The following is a 7,991-nucleotide window of genomic DNA, read 5'->3' as shown; positions in this document are numbered from 1 at the left end:
TAGCTGGTCTACGAAACACCGAACATTTTAATGCAGAGGACTTGCTTGTTTATAGCGATTCCTAACTTGTGGTGAACTAACTAATTGGAGTATATGAAGCTCACGATGAGCGGATGGCATTCTATACTAAACAAGCCAAGCACTTCATTCGTAAATTTCAAGCTATTAAGGTTAAGAAAATTGGCCAAGATGGAAACAGCCATACCGATGCCTTAGCTTGACTTGGCTCCTTGGCGGATTCCAGAAGTGACTGCAAGATATGGGTCAAGTATGTTCCTCAACCAACTGTCAGTCCACCCAACTCAGTTCTCTATACTGACCTCGATCTGAGCTGGATGGACCCTCTCATTGCCTTCCTAAAAAATGGTACCCTCTTAGATGACAAGAAATAAGCACATAAAATAAGGCATTGAGCTACGTGATTTTGGATCTCACCCTCGAGTAAGCTCTACAAGAAATCTTATCTTAACCCGTATCTTCTTTGTGTTCATCCCAACCTTGTAGAGAATTTTCTCTATGAAATCCATGAGGGGATTTGTGGTAGTCACACTGGAGGTCGGCCCTTGGCACACCAAGCCCTCACTCATAGCCGCGTATGCAGAAAGACACCCAACAGTATGTCCGACAATACGACAAGTGCCAAGGATTTGCTCCACTTATTTATCAACCAGCCAAGTACCTAACTTCCCTTACTAGCTCGTGGCCATTTACATAGTGGGGTTTGGACATCGTTGGACCTCTAGCAAAGGGTACTGCCAACAAAAGGTTCTTCGTTGCTGCCACCAATTACTTCACTAAGTGGGTGGAGATTGAAGCCTTAGTATGTATCAAGGAAGCTGACATGAAAAGGTTCATATGGAGGAATGTCATTACTTGGGTTAGTATCCCAAGGGTCTTACTCTCTGACAATGGCACCCAGTTTTATGGGAAAACTTTCAAGAAGTTCTACTCTGACTTGAAATTGAGTTCAGAAACTATACTCCAGTCTACCCGCAAGGCAACGGTTTAGCTGAAGCATCTAACAAGACGATCGTCAATGAGATAAAAAAAAATGGCTAGAAAAAGCCAATGGCAAGTGGATGGAAAAATTGCCAAATGTCTTATCGGCATACATAACTACACCAATCAACAAGAGAGACGCCCTACTCTCTCACCTATGGAATGGTGGCCAGCATTCCCTTGGAAGTCAATCTTCCTACAATTCGGTCAGAAATCTTTGAACCAGCAAATAATGATGAGGACATCGCCCAAGCTCTTGACCCTACAGAGAAACACAAAGAGTCCACCATCATTTGTCTGGCAACCTACCAGAAGTTTCAATAAAATGTGTTAGTTAGGCAATTTTAACCCGGGGATCTGGTGCTAAAGAAAGTCATTGATCATAAGAAAGCCCCTAGTGAAGGGAAGCTCGACCCTAACTAGGAAGGGCCCTACAAAGTCACCTTAGTCTTGGGCAATGGAGCTTACTACCTGGCTGACCTAGCAGGCAAACCCATTCTTTGTCCTTGGAATGTTGCAACTTGAAGAAATACTATCAGTAATGTAATGACTTGAACATCTTTCGAATGTGATTACAATTTTCCAAGTACCAACGAAATCAACTCTTCTCTACGAATTGTATTCTTTTTCATATGTGTTGTATATGTTTTCACTTGCTAATTAAGCAAGAACGGGTTATGGGTTTTAACCTACGCCCCAGCCTACAAGCTCGGCCCTTTGGTCAAAGTAGGGCGCCAAGTGGTATAGCTTGGTGGACTTTGTGCCAAGTGTCGTTATTTGAAAGCATGGTACATGGTAACAACTCGCGCTTAACGAAGAGCTGAGTTACACTCTATGATGAGTTAAACTTGAACGAATCAAGTAAAGATCGAGCAACGCAATGCTCTGCCTAATTCACATAAAATTTTTTTACAAGGTGTCACCCACATTGGGGGCACACCATATTTTTTCAAAATTTTTCTTTTTAACTACTTTTTTCCAGGCACGAAGTCTACTCTATCCGAACAGACAGTCTGCTCGGCCTCGAAGTCTCTGCTTGGCTGTGGAGGCATGGGAATTTCTTTCTTTCAATTTTTTAAGACACGATCTGTAACAACCCCGAGCTCTGTATCATTTTTACATATTATTTTATTGGGCATAATTTGCATGATTATGTGTTTATGTGACACATATCTGTTTGTTTGTGAATTATCTGTTTAATTGTCAACTTAGAATATGAAATTGAAGGCCCAGGCAAATTCAGAAATCAAAATTGGTTAATTCAATAGGCTAATTGGGAATTTTAGAACCGTATGGTAAGTTTAATTAAAATTTGATTCAAATCAAAATAATTAGAATAAAATAAGTATAATTGATTAGACTTAAGCCAATTGTTTAGCCTTAATCACAATTAATTAGCTAAGCCTAATCCACCTATATATATATATGTTAATCATGCTTTAAACTTCATTTTTGACATTAACTTGTGCTGAAAATTGAGAGCTAGAGAGGGAACTCAACATCTTAGAGAGAGAGAGAGAGAGAGAGAGAGAGAGAGAGAGAGAGAGAGAGACAAAGAAGAAGAAGAAGAAGAATTCAAGAGAATTATGGAGAGATCAAAGAGTTTAAGTTTATTTAAGGCCTAATTCAAGCTCTAAGTATGATCTTTACCTATAATTCATGAAGTTAATCCATGTAGGAAGATGAATTCACCAAATTGTAGGACCATTTGCATGTAATTGAAAGAAATGAGCACGAATTATCAAGAGTTTAGTGAGTTTGAGCGAATTGTGTACATGTATGCTTATTTCTTCACTTTTGAACTTGGTTTTTTACAAATTCACACATGCATGGGACTTACGTGAGTTATTTCTTAAGGTTCTTCATGATTTGCACTCAACATCTCATATAAACATGTTTTAAAAAGAAGAGAGTTGGATTTCCTACACGCATGTCAAGAACATAATGTTTTGAGTTTTGTTTTGAAGAATTGGAAAGGGAATTGAGATTATGGTTTCATATTTTCCAACAATCCATGTTTTATAAAGTGTTTCTAAGCTTTTGAGACTAACCATACAAGTTTTGAACATGAAAGCAATGTTTTTGAACTTCAAACACAATTCTGGAAAACCCAGAATTCGTCCAGTTTGCTCAAGTGAAGAATCTGTCGCTTGAGCGAAAAATGAAGACATCCAACACTTTTGTAGACATTTGGCTGTTGGTTCGAGTGACCAAGTGTGCGCTTGAGGAAACCCACTTTTGTTCAGCACTTGGCTCGAGCAACCATCGAGCGTAAAATTCGAGCATCCAGTACTTTTGCAGTTAGGCCACACTGCTCGAGTGACCAAGTGTGCGCTCGAGTGAAGGCCCTATTTTCAACAAGTTTTGATTAACACTCCTAAGTGCATATTTGCATCCTCATGCCCATTTAGGCATTCTTTTGCATCATTTGAACATCCTTAGTCATCGAACAAGCTAGAGACACACGTAAGGGAAATGAATTAAGATACGTTACTTGTTCGAACGTGTGTTTCAATGTGTATTTGTGTTATGTGCTTTGTGTAGGAGGTCAATCGAGGTCTATTGTCAGTGCCAACCTATTGTGAATAGTATCTTTGTAAAGATATGTTATTAAAATATATTTTGGCTTGTCACAAGAGTGTTATTTTGAAATGTTATTTTGTTATGAATGAATGATGGTTTATTTGGAAATGGAATTGTGGCATCCTTAGTATAGGCCTCGCCCAATGGTAACAATACCATGGCTTATGCTATATGGCTCTCGCCCTGGGGTAACAATACCGTGGCCTATGCTACATGGTCTTCACCTGGGGGTAACAATACCGTGGCTTATGCTATATGTCCCTCGCTCGGGGATAACAATACCATGGCCTTTCGTTACAGAGATCTCTGATATAAACCCATGTGATCCCTTTGTGCACTAATGGATATGCCACATATGAATATAATTTGTGAAATTTGATATGACAAGTACTCATTTATTATTTGTTTCGAACTCATATGATATGATTTTGTACAATAATGTACATCATTCATTTGACCTCTTTATACTGGTATCACTCACTGGGTTTTAGCTCACACTCTTCCTTTATATATACGTAGGTGAGCAAATGGAACGTTAAGCATAGAGCAACCTCAGGAGTCCACCGTTTTGTCAGCCGTTTTAAAGTGCCTTCGTGATGGGCCGATCTTGGTCTCATGCGTCAAGTGTGTCAACCTTGTGCATCATGATGCTTTGTTTTATTTCTTTTGTTTAGTTTCTTTTGTTTTGGAACTTGAAATGAATGGATAATTTGTATAAGTGTTAAGATGCTATAATATACTTTAGTATTCGTATCTTTGAAGGAGTTGGAGTTTTAAATTCATATGATTATCATATATACACCGCTCGATGGACGAGTTTATATCTTAATATTGCTTCCGCAGTGCCCCTTTATTATTATTAATTATCAGTTTTGTCTTTGCGGTCGGAAGTAATCTGGGATTACTGGCCGGTCACGGCCTAAATCTCTAGGGGCTAGTCCGGGTTGTGACATGAACCCTAATCTGATTGATCAGACATCCTGTGTGGTTTCGAAGCCTCTACTCGACCGAGGGGCATGAAAAGTTTTAATTCTTCAATTTTGTAATTCAATTTTATGAAGCCTGGTCTGATCGAACATATGGCCTTCTTCTCTATAGAGCCCATTCTCGGTCAAGGGCAAACATAACATATACATGCAAAAATTAAGGATAGAAGTTCAAAACTTGCAAAAATTCAAGAAGAGCACATCATTACTACAATGCATCCATTACAAAAAGAGAAGCTCGGCCTTACAAAATAAACATGTCTAGCTAGTCGAACTTTAACACTTGCAAAAATAAAGCAATGTAAAGCAAAATAAAGTTTAAAAAAAAAAAAAAAAAGAAGAAGAAGAAGAAGAAGAAGAAGAAGATTGTTAGTCCTTATCTTGGGGCTGCTCTAGCTTGTTCGGTATAAGGCTTGGCAGACGAAGGAAATGGAGAAACGGAAGGGGTGGCCTCCGAAGTCTTAGCCTTTAAGGATGCCTCATTTGCTTTGGCAGCCCTTACAGCAGCAACTATTGACAAAACAAGGATGTCCTTGAAAAGAGCAGAGGTCTTCTCAATCCCAGTACCACGAAGGGCCTCTGTCCAACCCTTGACAAATAAACCATCTCTCAACTCCAACGTCTGTTGGGCATAATCCGCCTTAGCTTCATCCCAACTGTTCTGGTTGGCCTCTTTAATAAGCTTAGCTTGGTTAGCCTTCATCGCCTCCAGCTCGACCTCCATTTCAGTCCTTCCCTATTCGACCTCTTTCTTGGTGTCCAGAGCCACCTTAGAAACTCTCTCAGCCTCCAACACCACCTTCTCCTAAGCAATGGCTGACATCCTAGCAGCGACGGTCTCCTCCTCGGTTGACTTCAGAGCAAGGTCAGCGTCAACTAGCACCTTCGTAGTTTGGTCACAGTCTACTATTTGCTCCAAGCGACGTTGCTCCATAACATGAAACTGTTGGCCCAATTGTCAAAGACCACGATAAAACACTAGAGAGAGAAAATAAAGGAAATCAATCAAATCAAGAAGAAAACACTTACTACGGTCACCATCTAAAGGGATCCCTATTTTTAGGGATTTAGAGTCCACATTACTCTCAACCATAAGGGTAGAAGTAACACCTTGAATAGATTGAAAGCCAACTCACGAGAAGCTGTCACATTGTCGGACATAGTGATAGGGTGACCCTCATGCTCCAAAGGCGGCAGCCACTCCTCAACCAAAGTCAGCTCCTCAAAGCCCTCAACAACATCTTTTCCCTTATCCCTCTTCCACTTGGATGCCTTCGGTGCTTTAGTTTGAGTGGTGGTAGGTAGAATAGGAATGAGAACCTCCTCGGTAATCTACATAGATTGCTTTGGAACTGAGACTCTTTGCTTGGCCAGTTGTATAGTCACAGCAGCCACTTCAGCAACAGGGTCTGTGCTGTAAACTAGAGCTGCAAGGTCAAGCTTTTGGTGAGTCATGGCTTCTTGCTCATCAGGAAAAGGGTCCTCACTCGTAGTTCCGCTTGATGACCGAACAACAGCGAAAGTAGAAGCACTGGTGTTGTTGCAAGCTTGTTGCTCGACCAAACTTTCCAAGGACCCCTTAAGGTAATCAATCACGTGAACCCTCCTCTTGTTAAGCTTATGCTTGTTAGTGGTTATGTATCCAAGCAGCTCTGTCATGGTTCGGTTGGGGTACGCGAAGGCAGTCTCAAGGTTGGTCGGATGTTCTTTGTTCATATGCCTTCTCGTCTGAGAAGCATCTGTCAAAGCCATAACAAAAGTTAGAACCAACATCAAAAGCATGAAAGTAAAACCTTAAGGACCAAAGCTAACTTGGACCACCCCCCTTATGCGACACCCATGTTAGTCGATCCTTTATGCCAGTTGGATACTTGAAGTTTCCTCCTATGATGAAGAAGTCTTTCGAAAACATATTGGCATCAGGGAGGTCTAGGATCATTTGGGGTACATTGGTCTAAATTTTAAGGTAGTAGGTGCAATCTGGGTTATAGGAGAAGGTGTAACAATGGAGTATGTCCCATACTCCTAAGCTAAGGCCAAGCAACCGGTTAAGGGCAATGAAGCCACCTACAACCCTAAAAGTATTCATAGATATCTCCATGGGGTGGAATTTGAAGTAATGGAAAAACTTAAGCTACAAGGGGTCCAGAGGAAACCGAACTTCCCCTTCTACTATGGATTCTACAGGAAGGGGCACGGTATCGGCGGTCAGTGAACGAAGTGTGTTTAAACCCCGTAACACCGGAGTAATGTCTTTTGGAATATGGTACTTTTCTAAAAAAATGCTAGTTTGGATGATGTGTTTATTAGCCTTCTAAACTTACCCATCTCCTAAATCTAGAATACAAAATAAATAAAGGAGAGACAGAGGATCAAGAACTTACAATGCTGAAATTAGGGCATCAAACAAATGTCGGAGTCAAGCCAAACCTGCCATGAATTTCAAGGGAAATGATGAGGATGCAAAAAGGAAATTCAAAACCCAACCAAGAAAACAGAAGAAGGAATTGAGTTACTGGGTGAAGCAAATTGGGTGAACTCACAATATCAAGCTAATGCTGCAAGCTACGAAACAATGACGACCACTAAGCAATGAATGTCGTGTGAAGCCCACAACAGCAAGACCGACCTGCCAGAAGTTGAAACAAATTCAAAGACCACACTTGTTCAAACCAAGATTCATATCAAGTTATAATGAGAAATTGAAGGGAGTCTCCAACAATAGTGGAAAAATTCAGACACTTGGGGGGAAAAAAAAAATGATGAATTCATGGACTTACAGGATCAAAATAAAGTGGCCCCTGCAATTAATGATGAACAACCAAAATCAAGTCGAAGCCAAGAAACGAAGCTGGAAACCAGCGATACAAGCTTGCCAACAGCAAGGTAGCGGCGCTATGGCAACAACCCAGCGCCGGTGAAGAAAACATCAAAAAAGAAAATCAACCATGAACCCGTTGGAAAGAATGGTGAGTCGGCGGCGGCAAGAGGCAAACTCACGGTGAAGCAGGACAGAGTTGTCGCCCACGTGGGGTGGCTCCGACACGATGCTAACAGATGAACTCCGACGACAACGACGGGACGGCTGCTGGAGATGAAGACAGCAACTGAGTTCCAGACTGGTTTTGGCCTTCCGTCTGTGAAAAAGTGGTTTTGGAGTTGTTTTCGAAAATTCTTACCGCTTGTTTGGTTGGAGATTTAAAAAAATAAATAAATAAAATAAATTAAATGTATAATTTTACCACGTAAAGGTGATAGAGTTGAATCATGTCTAATAAGGAAAGATAGCTGCAAATTTCAAAAAAACAAAAAAACACTCCAACCAATGCCACATGTCCGAAATTAGCTAACAGGTGGACAGTTTTGGCAGGACCGAGCTGAAAGAAATAGAAAACTGAACTCAGACGAGGGACCGAGCAAAGG

General features: G+C 40.8%; 1 long non-coding RNA gene across 1 annotated transcript; it reads right to left on the bottom strand.

Annotated features, from left to right (window-relative positions):
- Positions 1–3,544: 3,544 nt before the first annotated feature.
- LOC145813743 (uncharacterized) lies at positions 3,545–7,746 on the bottom strand. Its single transcript, XR_014356987.1, has 5 exons — positions 7,349–7,746; positions 7,112–7,197; positions 6,953–6,998; positions 5,598–6,307; positions 3,545–5,511 (listed from the first exon to the last, which is right to left on the bottom strand). It is a non-coding gene; the product is annotated as an uncharacterized LOC145813743 (long non-coding RNA).
- Positions 7,747–7,991: the final 245 nt, after the last annotated feature.

The sequence above is a fragment of the Camellia sinensis genome, chromosome 15, assembly GCF_055761805.1.
Source record: "Camellia sinensis isolate YWXY chromosome 15, ASM5576180v1, whole genome shotgun sequence".
Taxonomy (NCBI): Eukaryota; Viridiplantae; Streptophyta; class Magnoliopsida; order Ericales; family Theaceae; genus Camellia; species Camellia sinensis.
This window is presented reverse-complemented; position numbering and strand designations above follow the sequence as displayed.